This window comes from Cydia pomonella, chromosome 8 (genome assembly GCF_033807575.1).
Source record: "Cydia pomonella isolate Wapato2018A chromosome 8, ilCydPomo1, whole genome shotgun sequence".
NCBI lineage: Eukaryota > Metazoa > Arthropoda > Insecta > Lepidoptera > Tortricidae > Cydia > Cydia pomonella.
Genome location: NC_084710.1, coordinates 3219068 through 3236224, shown reverse-complemented (window position 1 = coordinate 3236224; position 17157 = coordinate 3219068). Strand labels below are relative to the sequence as shown.

The window sequence follows — 17157 nt, the reverse complement described above, 5'->3', positions numbered from 1 at the left end:
CGTTTGATCGATTGAGTTTACATCGGATTGACTTAAGAGTTAAACTTTTTGACTAAGTTAAGCATAAAGAGCCAAAAAGTTAGTTCTGATACAGTGTTGGAAGCATTGTTTACGTACTTAATTATTTTGGCGGTTATCACTCTGCTCCGCACTTCAGAACGGCGTCCGGTGCTGCGGTTCTTAAGAGTCCATACCAAAAGAGATTTTTTTTACTCCACTTCTAAATAGTTTCCAGTCTCCATGATTGTTTAGTATGTTATAGACACAATGAAAAACTAGGTTTAAAGTTTTTCGATCTTTTTTTTCAAAATTTGCAATACATAAAAAACATTTCCAGCATAGAATAAATAAATTATTTGTTGTGCAACTTACCAACTGTTTGATACTTGCGGTTCTTCGCGTTCGTGACACAGGTCATTCCATGACCATTCAGAGCTAAGTTGCATATATGTATAAATTGTATAATCGTTTTTATCCGACAACGGCAGTAGGCTAGATGACAAGTTATTTTATCGTTACAGTCGATCCGGTTTGGTATGAGGATCAAGTCTATATGGGAGCCACTAAAACAAAGAATTCACAAAACGTCCCTTATTAACCTCTTGAACGCCAGACAGCGAAGGAACTTGCCGTGCCCCGGACGCAGGCGATCACGATTATTTAAACGAAATTGAACTTTACGGAGTCCCTCGTTAGTTCCTATTGCATTGGCGAAACTGTCGGCTGTAGCCGTCGTTGGCGTCCTTGGCAAGTATTTCCGATGTCGGCCATAGCCGACGGTGGCGGTCAAAAGGTTAAACGGTACGTGTTCATGAAGAGCCGCCTTGAACTATGAAGACAAGATTTTTTTATGTAGGTTTTAGAATATAAGGAAACGAATGGTACCATGTTTAGGGTTCCGTACCTAAAAAGGAACAGAACCTTTATAGGATCACTTTGTTGTCCATCCGTCCGTCTGTCAAAAGTTCAAGACCCTTGTTGTCGGAAACGCGTGGAGGTATCGGGCTGAAATTGAAACCACACACTACAGTCCCTTGAAGCTGTGAAAAAATTAAACTTCTAAGTTAAAGTAAAAAAGATAAGGCCGTTTATGCCGCAAAAAAACGTATTATTTCGACACTCAAGGAAATCAAAATTTATAGGGTACTTCCCGTTGACCTAGAACTATGAAGTTTGGCAAGTAATACCGTCTTACATTCATTACAAGCACAGGAAAAAATCTGACAGCTCCAATTTTTTTAAATAAAAATAAATGTTAAATTAGTACCCTCGATGGGTGAGTCCGACTCGTACTTGTCCGGTTTTTTTTTCATTTTGGAAGTTTAAAAACCTAAATTTTAATCTTTGAGGTCTTGTAACCTTTTGCTTACTGTGTGAGTAGCTCATTTTCAATATATTTAACCAGATTTCGATGTAAATGTTTTTTTAATACAGTTGGTCAAAAAGTGCTACTTTACGTAGCTGTTTAGCGTGCGGAAAGTTGGATTTCGCGAACTAGTGCTTTTTACTTTCCACTTGTTCCAATTCATGAGTACTTATTGATGAGTGTTAATGTTAGTTTCCTTTAAAAGTCGTAATCAACATAAAAACCTACTGTTAATATAAAAATAATAAATATAAGCATATTTCATATTTTATTACTTACCTCTTCATCACTATAACACGTTTATTTTTAGGGTTCCGTACCAAAAAGGTACAAAAGGAACCCTTATGGTGCGACTCTGTCCGTCCGTCCGTCTGTCTGTCTGTCTGTCACATCGCTAAATATCTCGAGAACCACTTAAGCTATCGATTTGAAATTTGACATTAAAAGTATATTTTAATTTTTTTTTTTATTAAAAATTGAAAATGCCCGATATAAAGGGGGACAAAATTTCAATGTCTAGTAACTAGGTCAAGTGGGGTATCATTTGAAAGAGCACGACTTGTACATTCCAAAACATTTTTTTATATTTTTTTCATAGAGAAAAAAAATGGATTTATAAAGGAAAATGTGAAAAAAATACCGCCTCCCCCCCCCCTTATCTCCGAAGTTTACCGACGAAATATTATGAAATTTTTACATAATATTAACATTACTATAAATTTTACAGGAAAAATATAATCAGACCTTTATCTTGGTAACTTTTATTTTAATTAACAAAAAACCTTTCCGATTTCAGTTTGCAATTTAACCAACTTTACGTGCGTTTATTACATCTAAAATTTCTATGATTACATAAATACACGTTTTTTCAAATAAAAGATCAATTTTGGAAATCGGTCCACATTATAGAGAATTATCCTAGAAAAATCAACAACATACGTGCATTACGTCGCGCAAATTAGTTAGACAATTTGCCGATAGATGGCGCTGTGTACATTAATACTTAGTATAGGTACTTCTGTTGAAAAGTCTTTCGCCTTTATAGTTACACGAGATAATTCAAAGTTTGCACGGAACCCTCGGTGCGCGAGTATAACGAACTCGCTCTTGACTGGTTTTTTAAATATTGAATATTGAAAAACCGTTCTTAATATAATATATTGTCTGAATGGAACGGAATAGCTGCCGAAACGCCTGTCAAAGCAGAGGCGTTTTTTCTTATTGCAAGGATGTTTTAAGTTTCCAAAGGCGACATTCGATATTGTTTTCATACAATTTAAATATACGATACATAAATAATCGTAAATAACCATACTTAGGTAATAATAGTATAATATTTTATATTTACAATTGTTTGTCTTATAGAACATGCATAAAAAGTACTTGTTGTTTTTCTTATTTTTTCGCAACTGTATTAAAAAAACGTCGTTCTGTGCACGTGCGGAAATGTCATTCTTTCCGCACTAGCATTGAAATGCACTATTTTAGAAACCAGCATCACAATAAACTATACAGGATGTTTATTTAGTCATCTGCAATAATTTATGGGGTGAATATATAGGTCATACTGAGCAACTTTTTCTCTTCCATAGAAAATGTCACGGTCAAACAGCCAAAATGTATGAAACAGCCAATAATTTTTTTCGCGATTTCGCGATTTGTCCCATAGTAAAAGTAGCTCAGTTTGACCTATATATTCACCCCATACATTATTGCAGGTGATTAAATAAACACCCTGTTTCAAAAATTCCCTAGTACCCTATTACTTAGTCATAACAAGCTCCTATGCAACAAAATACCTACAAATAAAGTAGTTAAACAGACACTCGATAAGATTACTACTGCGGTCTTCAGGTTATCTGTCCATTCACAATCGGTATGGCGCACCTAAACTTGGTAGGTTTCATAAACAAGATAAAAAAACTTATGTTATGACTTTGAGTTTAAGATACGCGGTCTATTAAATATTTCATACAATCACTAGGGCTAATTACAGAGTCGACGGCTACCCGACAGACAAACTCTCTAGGGAGTTATAGCTTTTTTTTCACAATCCATAACTCCCACGGGAACAAAATAGGCCTTTGTCCTTCAGCACACCTGCATGAAATAAGATCTTTTTCGAGCAAGTGTGATGAAAAAACTAACAAAATTGAGTTAAATTGAATGAGACTATAAGTAGGTGACACAGTTCAGGTAAATTACGGACCTAAATTGTATTGTTAAAGTAATGCATGTTAATTATAATTTTGCAATTGCTAGCACGTCACTACCTGCACCTTCTTTTACCATAAAGAGCCATATCTGCCAGTCTCCCTCGCCTAACTGTCTTTGCGTCCCTCTCACCCAAGCCTCCACTATTAAATACTTAGGTGTAACAATTGACCAAAAATTAGACTGGCACACTCATATCGACTGTCTGACTTCCCGTGTTAGGAAACTTATGTTCGTTTTTAAGAAATTGCGTCACTCTGCTGACTTTAAAACTTTAATGATGGCATATTCGTCCCTTTCTCAATCACTCGTCACCTACTGTATTCCAGTGTGGGGGGCCGCTGGCAAAACAGCTATGCTTAAGTTAGAGCGCGCTCAGCGTGCCGTACTAAAGGTTGCTTCGTCAAAACCGTACAGATATCCGACAACACAACTGTACTATGAATGTAGTGTTCTGTCTGTTAGACAGCTGTACATCCATCGTACCATTTTACGTAGACACCGACATCTACCATTTTCCGCGAAAGCAAGTAGCAAGCGAAATAAACAAACTGTCTGTCCTGTGGTACTCCAAAGGACGACTTTCGCCAGCCGTCAGTACGTAGCAATGAGTGCTCGTATTTACAATAAAGTAAATAAACACCTAAACATCTATGCACTAAATAGCTATGACTGTAAGTCTAAATTACAAACATGGCTTAAATCACAGACCTATCAAGAAACGGAATCACTATTAAACACTATCAAATGAGTCATTTTACTAACCTTAGCCCTATATGTATAATTTTTTCCCTTTTTTAAAACATAGAACTGTACAGACACACACACACACACGCGCATACGCGCACACGCACACACACACACACACACACACACACACAGACACACACACACACACACGTCAGCCGTTTTTCTTCTCTTTATATAATATTTAGATTTTTTACATTGTCATTTTCTATCTTAGTATTATTATTGTGTTTTCACTTCTTCTTAAAGTACCTGTTCACTAAACAACCTGTACCAATTTCTCCGGAGGAATCGCTGAATCCTGAGTCACAGGCTTTGTCCTAGTTCAGGAAACAGAGGCTCAATCCAAATGGAACTGTTACAAACCTAAAATAAGCTTATTTTGTAATTTAATGTAGGTAAGCCTCACATTTTGTATTAGGTTTCAAGTAAATAAAGATTTTATTATTTATTATTTTATTATAAGATGTTTGTAATGTTTTGAAAAGATGTGTCCCGCCGAATTTCTTTCCGGTCTCACATCATATTTAGAATATTGTGATACCCTCCTCTAACTTAGGAGGGATTTAAATCTTCTCGGGCAGAGGTGGACGGTTACACTATGGGTTACGGCTACGGTTATACACTATTTTTATACAATTATTTGAATGAGACAGCATGGACATGAATAAATTAAGTAAGCTAAAATTACGGTTTAACTCAATGTTAGTGCTTGAAAATTGAGATATATTAGACTCTCCGAAACATGTCGCGCGAGTGACTAAAATACGTGAGTAAACTGTGAACTTAGCTTAATGTCGGTATATGACTCACGTCAGTTTAAATTAGGTATACTATACAAAAACCTTTTTCCGGACATTACCCCTAACATGTTTGGAATGACACGTAGTAATGAATTTATTATGTCGGCGCCAAACGCTCAACGAGGGGGGGGGGGGGGTGGTCGGGGTTAACTCCTCTAGAGCTGCAGGCGTACATAGGCTACGGAGACTGCTTACCATCAGGCGGGCCATATGCTTGTTTGCCACCGACGCAGTATAAAAAAAAAACTTTACTGGTTACTGATGACGTAACACAGTGTATTTCGTAATGACGTACGTAAAGGACAAAATCGGCGTGATTACTTATTACTATTATACTTACTACTGCGTATAAGAGTTACCACAATAGCATTATATTGTATTAAGTATGCTGATGCAATCGCGACCGGAAAAACTTGGGAAACCACTGAGGTACAGTAAGTACTTGAAATTCAGAAGAGAATGACTAACTTTAGGAATGACGCTGGCAACACTTTTATAAGCATACCTGTCAGTTTGATGACCGGTCTTACCTAATGGATAGTGACCCTGCGTATGAAGCAGATGGTCCTTGGTTCGAATCCTGCTAGCGCATTTAGTTATGTGATAAGCACAGATATTTGTTCTTGAGCTTACCGTGGGACTTGTCGATTTGTGTAAGAATGTCGCTATAATATTTATTTATTTATCAATAAAACTTGATTGCCATCACTTGCTTAATTTGTAGCCATCTAATAAGTGCTGTGGCGTACGCTGTCAAACTAACCTTCTCATTTTCAATTAAAGTTTACATTAGCTCACTTGCGTCCGTGACGTTGGCGTGTGAGTAACGGTTTTGTTTAACGTAAAGTAACGTAAAACTCATCTCAATTGGCTCCGGGTTCCCAACGAATATTTTGACAATGGTAACTTTACAATTCACAATATCTTTCTTATTTTTATGGTTGTGGTAAAAAAGCGCGCAGTCAGGGAAATTTGGCGATCGATACATGTCTTTCTGACAGGCGGAAATTATATTTACCGCCTTCGCCTTCAAATTTGTATCGATTCTAGAGTATACCTACTTAAAGCTGGATTTCCACCAGAGATGTGCGAGGATGCGTAGCGAGGGATGTGTTTGTTAAGAACCTATAGAATCACTTGAATCACTTCATTTGTTTTCCTCGCTCAGTGTGTAGTGATTCTATTAGTTCTTAACAAACATATCCCTCGCTACGCATCCTCGCACATCTCTGGTAGAAACGCAGTCTTATACCTACTTTATGTGCTATACAAATTGGCTCAGCTACTCCCACTGACTCTTACTATAGTGAAAGTCTGTCTCCATTTCTAATACCTCGCTCAACATACTCGACGAGTGGTATGGGAAGTAGCGAGGGAAGTATGCAGGGCAGTATGTGGTCAAACTCGAGTAACGTGGCCACACTACGTCTCTGCCTACTTCCCTCGTAACTTCCCATGCCACTCGTAGTGTGTGGCCTAGGCATATGGTACTTATATTAATCGAGCGATCGAAGGTCAAATATAGACAATTTTTCGAATTTCGATGTTCGTAGTAGCCCCCTGACCGTTAAACTAACAATCATTGTACAGTTCATAATAAACTATCTAAAATTCCGTATAATCTAAGTTCTAGACACCCAGGGTTATTAACCCCCTAGTCTGGTTAATAACCGAACCATAGAGCATGTTTTATTCCTAATGACATCCCGAGCTGAATGCCTGACCCGGTCTCAGAGATTAACGGACTTTATAGTGACGTCTGTGAATACAGATGGCGCATTTAAAACTGGAGTGTGCAGCGTAGGTTGCACTATAAGGCAATATGAAGAGAAATACAGTTAGCTGAACACGAAGTCAATCATCTGTCCACAATTTAACTAGTAGTTAATCCGTGTGCTAATAATAGAAATCAACGAGTGCAATTCTATAAAGGTTAAAAGTGACACGTATTACCATTTATTACCTAATAAATTATATACTGTTAGCTAAAATGTCAACCAAAAACAGTTTCCGTTCATAAAACAGTTTTAATATTAATTACCACTCATTATAAATATCGTCCCCGCAAAATCAAGTTAAATTTGCCGGAAACGGCTGCAATCAAATTACCATTATAATATAATATGCAATGGAAATTCGCCGCCAGCCCTAGTGGTGGCGGTGGCCAATCACAGACGTGTGCAGCATTAATTGGCAGCCCTATTAACAGAGCAAGTTTACAGAGTAGTCTATCTTCAGTTCACAAACATCTTTACAAGCCAAAGTTTCAAAAATACATGTACACGCCTCTAAAACACTGACAATGAGGTCGTATAAACACATTTTTGAAACATTGCCTTGTAAAAATGTTCGTGATCTCGAGCGTAATCAAGGAATTGGGCTCATGTGTCACTTCGTAGTTTGTCACAGTGACAATCAATAGAAAGCCGCTACGGATTTCGTATTATCGTCACTGAAACAGTTACGCAATGGCAAAATTGGCAAACAAAAAATTCGAACTTAAATGAACGCAGCTTTGTCAATTTTCTCCCTACATTATATGGTGCCTCAGAAAGTAGTATAGGTTTCTAAAGCTTCTTCGCCTGCAAACTACGGTAACCGCTTATGCTTGTTTGCCACTAACGTGCCAAAAAATGTGTTTGCGCACCCGTATAATCTGTTCATTGGAGGGCAGAGGGGGTTGTGTGAAACTAACCGAATGTGCTGAAATTATCTTCCGTACAATCTGTATTTGGATTGCAAACCCTGGAAAAGGCGCATTTATTTTACGATTGCTTCAAGATGCAGTAGTTTTAGCCAGCAGAGTTTTTGAAAAATCGTTGCGCTTCATTAGATACGGTTGCCAAAACATTAATTAGCAATCTTGAGTCATTTGTCTAGTAACTTCATCGATTCGAAACCTGATTTCTTGACTTAAAAAATCGATAGAAAAAAATCACGAACATAAAAAAACACACCTTAAAAATATACGTACTTACTTAATATAAAGAGTTAATTCCTGAATGTTTTAAGATAGGTTACTGTCCTGCCCATCCACTGTGCTGTTACGCTGTAAATATGTATGTCCATTAGTGGACGCCATTTGCAATTCGCTGGTGACGTTGCCTGCATTTGCGCGCTTTTCAATTTAAATAATGCCTTCCGTCAGTTTTTGGAGTAACACGTACACGGTGTTCTATTTAAAACTTACGCTGCAATCCAAAAGTATGTAAATAAAAACCGGACAAGTGCGAGTCGGACTCGCCCACATAGGGTTCCGTACTTTTTAGTATTTGTTGTTTGTTGTTATAGCGGCAACAGAAATACATCATCTGTGATTTTTTTTATATGTCTAGCTATCACGGTTCATGCGATACAGCCTGGTGGCAGACGGACGGACGGACAGCGGAGTCTTAGTAATAGGGTTCGTTTTACCCTTTGGGTACGGAACTTGTTCTAGCTTAAAAAACATTTTCGTATATGATCTTTTACACATTGGACTACTAAGTATGCTTATGTTTATGTTAAATTTGATATATATTACTTTGATAAAATGTGTACCTACACAATTCAATTGGAAGCGGTGGTGGCCGAGTGAATCTGACTTTCATGCCGGACGTCGCGGGTTCATATCCTTTCTCGTATCAATGAGTTTTTCGGAATTTATTGCGGAATATCATTTGACATTTACAGTGAAGGAAATCAACAACGAAACCTGGATACATCCGCGAAAGAATTGAAAGGTGTATGTAAAGTCCCCAACCTGCATTGGGCCAGCGAGGGAACTGATAGCACAAACCCTCTCGCGCATGAGGGGAGGCCTGGGTGTGTGCGCATGAGTGGGACGTATATAGGTTGAATTATTTGATAAAATCACAACTCAATTTCACACATTGTAAATCCACCATTGCTAATTTGCCACCACGCTGCCATTAAGTACCAGAGTTGCTAAAATGTTGCAAAGAGCAGAAGGCAGCTCTCTGCTAGAATATGTAACAGGCATAGACATAAACAGAGCAACGCCTGCCTTTTAGGTCTAGCCCGCGCGACATAGATAGAACACAGGTTCCGTTTAAATTTACCGTACGTTGTTCTTCAACGTCGTAAAGTGCACTTTATTAAGATAAACTTATACCTTTCAGACATCATCGCCATTGCACACGGCCGAGATAGGACACGTTCCCGTGAGCTTAAATGTTAGGATTTACGTACTGACGTAGGGAGAGTAAGTTAAGCCTCTAGTCTAGCATATAGCCTGAAAATTGTTAAAAATTCTCAGAATAGCGATGTAAATGGGTATCTCACCAAAAACATTCTGTAAAAAACTAGCCAGGTCTCGATGGAGCTGCTTGTTTATCTCTATAAAGTAATGAAATCTAGACAAAGTCGTGCCAAGTCTAAGGTTCCTTACTGCGATTTCTTTTTTTTTATAGTTAATGTTGTGTGACTTGGCCGTTGAAGGGTACACAAGGGTACAAAACCAGGTGCTCCATGACACCATTGCACCAATCTGTCGCCAGAACCGCTACCCATTGACGATGGAAAATTGCCACTTGGGAAACGTTGAGTCTATTAATGATTAGAAGTCCGTCTGTACTGGAAATCATTTTTTATACTATTTGTTTCAGGCTCGCCTATACATAAGTATTATTGAAATACGCAGCTTTATCAAGAATTGACTGGTTATTGAATCAACGTTTCCCAAGTGGCAATTTTCCATCTTCAATGGGTAGCGGTTCTGGCGACAGATTGGTGGAATGGTGTCATAGAGCACCTGGTTTTGTACCCTTGTGTACCCTTCAACGGCCAAGTCACATTTTTTTTAATTCCGCGATGTTTTAACTTTTAGGAAACGTTTGTTGACTTATCGTCATTGTATTAACAATGACGATAAGTCAACAAACGTAGATAATTATATCCAGCCGCAAATGTCTACATAAAACGGCGTTATGATATACCGTTTAAAACCAGTTGCAACAGGTTATTTGCAATTTTACACTCTATTTTTTCTTTTCGTGTTTTAAACATATTCGGTAAACTTATAAACTAATTATAATACGCCAAGGAGTCGTATTCTGACTGCAATAACAGGTAATGATTTTTATCTACCCAGATATATTGTTAGGGATATGAAACCACGGTTTGTTTGACATTGTTATTCAATTTGTGATCGAAATAATTGTACGATTAAACAAATGCTAATGAAGCACAGCTCATTTACACCAATACGTCCTAAGCCGTCTATATCAATGCCAGCATTACTGAAACGCCACTCCAGCTTCGGTCCTGTCGGGCTAAATCCGGGACGTCGCTGTCCAACTTGTCGAACGACAGGACATGACGTGTTAATGCAGTTGATCGATCGGCCCAACGGTCGTGCAACTATCAGAAGATCACAACATAATACTATACTCTAGCTGCCCACAAGATTAGACCTAAGGCAAATTCTATTTTAATATACGCGTAATTAAAATGCAATGGAACGGAGGGCCTTTTACAGGACTCTGGATAGCTAACAATACAACAAAAATATCAAACAAAGAAGATAACACACACAGATGTTATGTTAAATTTATCACGTTTAGTGCAGACTCCAAAACCTTTAATCAACAGGAACACAGTGCTCGAGCAAAGTATGAAGTGGTTAATTTTGTTGGGGTTTATACTTATAAAAATATCCAAAATACGGGCATTTGAGCGTAGGCAGAAAGGTAATTTGAGCGAGATGAAATTCCGCCGTACCTCATTTACAAGGTGAAATTTAAAACAGATTTGCCAACGCCACGTTAAACCTAACACTGTAATTTCCACGTGACCAGTTCCATAAATTAGTTCACGGTATCAAGTAACAAGTAGAAACAGATTCAGTGCAGCGGATCGTGGGCAGTGGCCCGTGAATTGCACCGCTTTGTGATACCGTTACAAGCGAGATGGATTCCTGTGGTACAGACTAGTATAGATGAGTCCAACGGTCAGGAATTCCCAGAACTATTGTGATCTAAAGTAATGAGTAAAAACATTCAGTTCAGAGGATATTGGCCGATAGCTTATGAGGTACACTGCTTAGTGATATCGTTACAGTGAGATAGTATATTCCTGTAGTACATACAAGTCTAAGGTTCACTTATACCAGGGTCACTATGATCTCATGTAACAAGTAGGGAGAAGGAGAGCTTCAGAGCATTTTCTATCGCATGTATAACGGGGAGCGCTCTGAAGAATTGTTCGGCCCCGACTCTTCTTTCCTCCTTCGCTCTACGCGACATTCCCATCTTCACCACTTAGATGGTTGGCAGTCCTACACCTGTGCGTTTCTCTAGAAACTTCTTGCCTCGCACAGCTAAATTCCAATCCGACCGTCAATAAAAGAGCGTACTCCCACCTTAAAGGCCGGCAATGCACTTATAACCCCTCTGGTGTTGCGGGTGCCCATGGGCGACGGTAATTGCTTGCGTGCCCCGTGAGCTTCAGCTCGTTGTGATACCGTTACAGCGAGCTAGTACAGTCAAGATATTAAATATCGGCACGGACAAAGTGCCAAAAATATTAGCATACATTAAGGTAGTGTGTACATATTTTTGGCACTTTGTCCGTATCGATATTAAATACATAGAATGCGCTTTACGCGAATCGGGCAGAACAAAATAAACAATTGTGTCCCAAAAAATCGCATCCGGCATCGCAACAACTCGGCACTTTTGATCAAGATTGGTGAGAGCTAGGTCTGACCGGGACACCTGGAAAAGGAGGAGAGAGCCCTTTGCCAGTGGGACATGCTAGGTTAATATAAATACCAAAAAATATATATACTTGGTAACTTGAGACCTGATGGCCTGGGCTCAGTAGACGATCGGAATAACACCGCTAGTTTGAACTTGTCAAGCAAATTCTACCTCTAAAACTACTCGATAAGGGCTAGAAGCGTTAACGTGGAACTAATGAATAGATCGTGCATTAAGGTCATTGCTAATTTGATGGCAATAAAGATAACCTTTGGATAACTAGGAGAGTTGACGCTGTTTATAGTCTCAAATAGTTTTTGTATGTTCCAGAAAGCATAGCACATTACACACCTACAAAGTGCAAAATACTAACTATTCTTATACACTGCCACCAATATACAAGTACGGACATTGACTGACGGAAATCTTCAAATGACCACTCCAGAGTAAAATTAAGTCCTAATATGCTGCTTCAGTGGGCCTTCCGCAAAAGTTGAAAATCGAATTTTCGTAATTTGTGTCATAATAATAAATATTATAGGACATTATTACACAAATTGACTAAGTCCCACAGTAAGCTCAATAAGGCTTGTGTTGAGGGTACTTAGACAACGATATATATAATATATAAATATTTATAAATACTTAAATACATAGAAAACACCCATGACTCAGGAACAAATATCCATGCTCATCACAAGAATAAATGCCCTTACCAGGATTTGAACCGGGGACCATCAGCTTCGTAAGCAGGGTCACTACCCACTAGGCCAAACCGGTCGTCATTCTTGTATATTCGAACTATAGGCCATACAATGTATGTATGAGAAGTAACATATGCTGTATTTTGTAGATAATTTCTCGATCCACACATAAAAAAACAATACGGTACGAAACAATTCTTATACAGTGGAACCTCGATAGCACGAGTCTCAAGGGAAACGCTAAAAACTTCGTGTTAATGAGGTTTCGCTTATAGATGGCATCGACTTATAGGTTCTTATAGGTTTTTGTTCGTCTTCGAGTTACGAGTTTCGAATTACAGAGGTGAAATGCATAAAAAAATCGTGCTCGAGAGTGTAGAGAGGTATACAATACAACCGAATAAAGTACAGTCATATCTACTTTTTCGAGTAACAGAGGTTTGTTAACCTTTAACTTATAGATATAGAGGTGGTAAAACAACCTTCTTCTTCTTCTCTTCTTGCTGTCTTCGGAGTATACTAAACATAATGGAAAGACAGGGTTACTAACGAAACTGTGCTGAAGGTTGCTCAGCTTCCTAGCATTACCGCGCTACTCAAACACAGACGCTTGCGGTGGCTAGGGCATGTGCAGCGCATGGACTGTGCTCGTTCGTTTGCCCAGACAGACCATGCTGAGCCAAATTGCATTAGGCAAACGCAACGTGGGTCGCCCTTTACTCCGCTTTAAGGACTGCGTAAAGCGCGACATGGTTACGTTTAACATAAATTGCGACTCATGGGAAGACCTCGCAACAAACAGCGTTGAGTGGAAGAACAGCCTTTTAAGAGGTCGCGAAACCCATGATAGGTCCTGGTTTCAAGAATTGGCCCGAAAACGGGCATTAAACAGATGTGCGATGAGGGTCCCGTCGGTGCGGACCCTCAGTTTATTTGCTATAAATGATAATAATTTATATAAATTATTAAGATTATGAAATTTATCAATGTCTTTTGCAATGAAGACAAATTATCATTAAACACTTCAATGATTAACTGATTCAAACAATATTCAGTGTCACCTATTTACAGTTTCATGGTTTTATTTAATTACGTGGTAATGATGTTAATTGATAATGGCTCCTCTACACGATGGCCCAGCGTAGGCCAGTCCTAGGGACGCATTTATGCGTTAGAGGGAGCAAGTGATATTACATTTCACCGCATAGCTGCGTCCCTTAAACTGGCCTACGCTCGACCATCGTTAGAGGAGCCCCAACACGTAGCTAATATTAAAAAAATGATGAATTATTCACAAGGAGAGAAATTGAATTGGGTATTGTTCTATAATGTAAATCGCAATGAAGAACACGAAACAGTTAAACGACCGACCTTAAGCTCGATAATACCATGTAACGTTGTGTTCATATTAATGTTTTGACGTAATAGTAGGACTGTTTGTGTAATCTCCGAATATTATATTACTTATCGATCGGATAATGAGGTTAAGGGGATTGAAACAATTCCTGTGGCATATGAGGTATAAATAGAAGAAACGGCGTAATAAAGTTCTAGACAATTTGTATCTGGAGGAGGGGGAGGAGGAATTTGTATCTGCGACAAATCTCCCGGTTGATAACAAGGCATTTTCACTAGTTGGTTGTCGTTCCAAATCAACTAAGTCTGCCTGTAGAACAAAGCATGATAAAGGCGAAATAGGTACTGAAAATTTGTGGATTAGTGACCTAAATTATATAAAAGCTAAATTAAATTATTTTACATTAAAAACAGGGTATCTAAGATGGAATAGAATAGCACTTGAGGATAAAAATACCTCGGTAATTCGACTCAGTCGCATTAACTAATACGCTTACGCTTGCTAATGAGTTTACCGCACTATGCAGTTCAACAGCTGAATATACAAATGTTGATTTATCTTAACAGTCAGGGTTCTGGTTTTAGTAATTATCAGCAAATCGCCAAACTTTAGATAGCAAGGCAATTATTTCAAAGAGTTGCGATTCAAAAGGTAACAGGAAAAGAAGACCCTAACAGTAAACGTTGATGCAGATTGTCCGCCATCAAGGGCGCTCTTGATTCCACCTTCTAAGCCGCCGCATTAATTCGTCGTGGGGCTTCCCTCACGGCCGGGAAGCCCTGCCGATTTGCGTGGATATCCTATTTCTGGACACCGTGCGTTTTACCTCAGATCTGTGGCATTCGTGTTCCGCTGGATACTAAACTCCATAAGGAGAGTGTGGGAAACGAATACAAGTAAATAATTTAGTATGTATATGTAATTGTTATAGTTCCATAAAACACGTGATAGTGAACTTGACATAAATATGAGATGAAGCAAACTTAAAAGGTTCACCACAAGCGCTCTTTCTCTCACGTTCACACCACTAGCAAAACTAGTAAGCCTAAAATTGTAAAAAGAAGGAATATTGTCTTACTGTATATCTATAAATGACAAAAATATGCTTTGTGTTCAGTATGAAAGGTTCAAAATGATGAGATACAAGAGCATGCATGAGTTTACCGCATGGTTCGTTTATGAAGTTCTTCCATATTTTTTACTGATATGTTTATGACAATCTTGAAGTTATCAGTAAAAAAGCAATTAACCTGTCCTAAAAACCGGATGATTTAAAACGTTACTCGTTAGAGATCGTCGCAAGCAGCGCTAGCAGTTAGCCTTAATAACTAAATTGGTTTTGAATATTTTGTGAAGCGTCGACATTTGCCCTTAGCCGTTATCCGCAAACCTACTTGCTGCTACATTTGTGGCTTACACAATTTACACATAATGGAAAAAAAATGTACTTATATTCTTAATATTCTTATAGGCTGGCAATCCAATTTTGTCAGTAATAGTAGAATAAATATTAATAAATCAACAAGCAACAAGTCTGAAGAAATTTGTACCCTGAACTAATCCATATTGACACCAATAAAATATAGAGCAAATAATGACTACATTCAGAATTTTCACTGGGTATGTCACAAGGAAGTATTCTTAGCCCATCACTTAAAATTTCATACAACATTTTTTTTTGTTGTGCAGTCGAGGAAATTGATTCTTTAGCAATATACGGTTCTAGTAAATGTGATTGTATTGTAAACTGCTAAAGAATCAATTTCCTCGGCTGTAGATTAACGATCTAGGTTACTTAAGACATAGTGTAATAATTGAGATTAAGATTTAGTATTTTTTATAATGATGTAAGTGGTGCTCCGGCAAATGTCTATATGTTTTTCTTTTGTACAAAACACTAAGATAAACTTTACTTAATTACAAACACGAACCCTAGGGTACTGCTTTCCAATTCTAATCGATATGCCATTACCTAATCGAGAATATGTCATTTGAATTCCCGCCACGAGTGACTGTTTCCTTAATGACTGTTTCCGATAACGCCTGCGGCATATTGATGCGTTTGCACGTGGTGCTGTGCTTGTTTTAACGTTATGTTTTCCGAAATTAGTTTTAAAGACTTTCAACAGATGGCGGTGTTCAGACTGAATCACACTATTGATATATTTTGCAGTGTGTATACATTCTTTTTAATATTTCTGTCTTTTTTTCTTGTATTGCCCTTATATGAGGCAAAGATGTCCCGGACATGTACCTACAATCTACATGGACCTGGAAAAAGGTACACGTACCATTTAGTTGGTGATAAGTTAAAGGACATTTGGGAAATATTCTTTTCATTGTAGTTGATAGGTAGGTAGAGGTATATGGAAACCTAACCGTGTCATGAGATAAATTTAGAATTTTTTTCAAAGATATCAGTATACAGAGGACAATGAAAACAGAATTATTATTGAATATCTAAGGTAATCAATCGACCAATATATGTTATATTTTAATACAGATAGTTTCATGTTCAATCAGAATTGGTGGAAATGCTATGAATCTTTAATTTACTTAGTACTTATTAAATATCCATAAAGCCTCAGTAAGCGCGTATATACTTAGTAACTAATCGATCAACACTGTACGTCTAACTGTTAAGTCATTTACAAACCAGGAGGTCAATTCAAACTTAAATTTTGATGTCATATTATTATCATTCGCGCGTTCATTTCGTTCGTAACACATATATTGGCGTGAGTAAAACGCACGGGCGAATAGTAACAAAATGACATAATTTAGTTAACAAAGTATAAGTGCGAAGGTCGAATTGGCGTCTAGTATTCATGTTTTTCTGCTGTCCATGTTTATCTTGCAATGCATGTTTATCCTTGACCAACAATGCATTTGCAGCTGACTTTTTAAGTGCACAGACAAATAAACGCAATGTTATGATTACGCCAAACTACAATCCCACGATACGACATCATATCGAGACGAGACAAGTAGTTAGGTCGTTGAAATCTACTTAACTTACATCATGCGCCGTAAAAAAAGAGACACGTCCTATAAAGGAAGTAATTTTAGGAAAAGGAAACAAACCACAAAACTGACGATCAACTTTCTGTCATAAAGCAAATTCATTCATTAGAATGTCAAATTAGTGTCTGCGTAAGTTATGACCATAACACGTAGAAATATCAAGGTCATGAAATCTTGGTACTTAGAAGGAAGCTATATATTAGTAGATACTCACTATATCGCGTCCAGGTCCAGAAAGACC

General features: G+C 38.0%; 1 protein-coding gene and 1 long non-coding RNA gene across 3 annotated transcripts in view; both read left to right on the top strand.

The window, feature by feature from the left end:
- Positions 1-17157, top strand: part of LOC133520260 (uncharacterized) — a 380113-nt gene that overhangs the window by 29892 nt on the left and 333064 nt on the right. The window lies entirely within an intron of this gene.
- LOC133520246 (protein GDAP2 homolog) overlaps positions 1-17157 on the top strand; it is a 148897-nt gene that overhangs the window by 19393 nt on the left and 112347 nt on the right. The gene's annotated exons all lie outside the window — the stretch shown is intronic.